Genomic DNA, 3,181 nt, shown 5'->3' with positions numbered 1-3,181 from the left:
TCAGCATTTAATTAATTAAAAATAAAATATGCATCACATGGACTTAAAATTATTTCCACATTATTCTCCTTTGTTCACTGAGTAAGAGGATATTTTTATTTTATTTTTTTTTATTTTTCTAGACCAAGATATGAATTTTTAAAGTTAGAGTTATTTATTTAAATAAAAAATCAATAGTTTTCTATTTAAAAGCGCGGCGCTGACTGAATCCTAGGCAGCTCCGAAACTCCACGCGACGTGCTCCCATTCGACGTCGTCGTCCTCGCAAGCTGCTAACTCGGCCCGCGGTTCATGTAAGGAAGCGTTGACTGGCTCGATGTCATCCGTTGATGAGATAAATGCGTGATCGGACGACGCCCCGTCATCGTTCCCGATAGAGTGATCCCGTGACCATCCATACTAAAACCCTAAGATCTCAGCCTAGATAAGATCTAAGATCTCAGCCTAGATTCAACCAAATCACTTCGAGTTTGATCCTATGGACTCGTCTAAGTGAGACGAACATATCCATACGGTAATCATGCACTTAAATTAAGCCTAAACAAATAGAGAATCAAAATAGGCTTGGGAGGAAGAGGAGATCAATACCTTGGCTCTGAGAAGTGAAGCTTCGACCAGAGATGATTGGCACGTTCGTTGGGGTCCAAGGAGGCTAGGGATTAAGCCTCTGGCTATGGTGCAAAGCCTAGATAGGATTTCGACCAAGGTGGATTTCAGGTGTTGGTCTTGAACTATGCTAGAGGCTCTGTGGAAGGGGGATTTGATACGGATTTTCCTCCTCTCACTGTGGTGAAGGTGTGGGTAAGTTTATTTTGGTTTTAGTAGAGTGTAGAGGTGTGAGGAGCTCTATCCTATCTCCGGCAAGATTTTAAGCTAAAAAATTGGGCTCCGGCAAGGGGATTCAGGGCAATGCAATGGTTGGATTGTACTGAGGAGGTCTCAAAGAGACTCTGTAGGTAGTTTGGAGGGGAGAGGGAAGATTGTCGAGCGAGTCATGTAAATTTTCTGTGTAAAGAAAAAACTTGTGTAATTTTTTTTATAAAAATGGCTAAGGGGTGGCTCTCAGGGACAATGTTTGTGTGTATTGTGATGCTTAGGTGGAGGGCAGAGGAGCTCTATCATTTAATTTAAGTGAAGTGGTCTCTGGGTTTGATTTGGGTGAAATTCAAGAGGGGGTGGCCCTTAATTTTAGCTTCTCCGGTGACTAGGCCGGTCGTCCATGGCAGGGGGAGGTGGCTAGGAGCTCAGGGAACCCAGGGGAATATGTCACAGCAATTTAATGTAATGAGGTATTGTTTTGGCAAAGATATCTTAAGCCTAAGCAAAAATAAAAATCAAATCCCTTAATTTGGGGGACCCTTGGTCCATGGCTCATCTAGCTTGGGTTAGATGGTTTTTGGCTCAGTCTTAGGGTCCAACTAATAGTTGTGGTGGAGTTAATTTGATGGCTTTAGGGTGGTTAGGCCACATTTACTGCATGGGTCCAAGTGAGTGCAAATGACCAAAATTTTGGTGTATATGATCATAAAGAACAACTTTGGTGAAGGATGAAAGTGGTTCTGAGTTCAATTGGATGATCAATTTGGAGGAATTTTGAAATTTGATCAATTTGAGCATATTGGGCTAGGTTTGGGTCTAGGTTGGGCTAGCCTTGGGTCAGGTCCAAATTGATTGTTGTAAATGGTCAATAGGGATCTCATGAAGAGTTTTCAACATAGATTGGGTGCCAATTTTGGGGTTAAGGTATTCAATTTGATGAGATTAGGTCATGTGGCCAAAATTGGGGCTTTGATCTAAATCAAAATTAGGCTCAAATGATGGACCAATTGGGTTTGGATTTGGTATAGATTGGTCATATCAAGGGTGAATTTGAGTTTTGAATTGAAATTGGGGGAAATTGAGACCAATTTGATAGACATTTGATGTAGATTTGGGGAAAAATGGGTCTTTAAAAGGCAATTTGGGGGTTTTTGTAAAAGATGGTCAAATTGGCCAAATTGGGTCATGTGGTATTTGAGGAAAATGAAATTGGGAATAATTGGGAGGTTTTGGGAATTTTTGATATTTTTGGGTTAAGGAGGGCTATTTTGGTAATTTGGCAAATTTTGGTGATTTTGAGTAGTTTGGGTGTTTTCAAGGTATTTGAAATGATTTTTGAACCAACTTGGGTATTTTGGGTAAATTTGAGAATTTTGGCCAAATTTGGGGTCCCAATGGTATCTAGGTAATTTGGGGGAATTTAGGGGCAAAAGGCTAGGTTGGGTATCTTGGTAGAGTTGGAGTGCCAATCACCATCAATAAGCCATGGACCAATGGAAACCTCATTTTGGGTCCTCTATGTAGTGGTCTTAGCTAAACCCTAGCTTAGAGCTAGTGGGTCTAGGAGACCATCTACATGAGTCTCCCAAAAGATCAAAGGATGAAAGTCTAGAAGCTTTAGGTTGTGAGTTATTGTGAGTGCAAGTATGTACCTTAAGCCCTAGACCAACACCCAGGGTCTACCTTAAGGTCTAGCAGTCTTAAGGGGACTCTCCTTGAGCTCCCCCATAATGACCCTACCTACTAAGTGCTAGAGGTTAGGACCAATATGTGGAACTTCAAGTTGAGTAAAGAGGAGTGTAGAATTTTTAATGGTGAGGGTTCCTTGTCTAGTTTTCTAAGAATAGTCAATAGGAAAGTCCTATGGCTAGACCTTAGGCTACTAAAGAGGAAAAACTAAATCTCAACCAAAAGTGAGGTCAACAAGTAGATTTGGGGACATATGGGGTCAATGAGTGGTTAGGATTGATCTTGTGGATATTTACAGTGAATTTAGAAATCTTGGGGATTTTTGGAGCATGAGGGGTATTTTGGTAATATTGGAAATTTTGGGGTATTTTGAGGATTTTGTGGTTTTTGGGCAATTTGAGTGGTTTGAAATGGTTTTAGATGATTTTTGGAGATAAATTGATAATTTTTGCAATTTTAGAAAAAAAATAGGGTTTTAAGGGCATTTTGATTATTTTGAAAAGTTTGGGGCAAAAGGTCAAAATTAGAGTTTAGGTGGAATTGATATCAATTAAGGATGTCAATCACAAAATCACCATCTTTGAGCCAAGACTAAGAGAATCCACATTTTGGATCCTCCATGTGTTGGTCCTAGCCATCGTAGCCAAGGGTAAGGGTGTAAACGAGCCGGAAA

The sequence above is a fragment of the Phalaenopsis equestris genome, unplaced genomic scaffold (genome assembly GCF_001263595.1).
Source record: "Phalaenopsis equestris unplaced genomic scaffold, ASM126359v1 Scaffold000094, whole genome shotgun sequence".
Classification (NCBI taxonomy): Eukaryota; Viridiplantae; Streptophyta; class Magnoliopsida; order Asparagales; family Orchidaceae; genus Phalaenopsis; species Phalaenopsis equestris.
The sequence above is the reverse complement of the archived record's forward strand: the minus strand, read 5'-3'. Positions refer to the sequence as shown.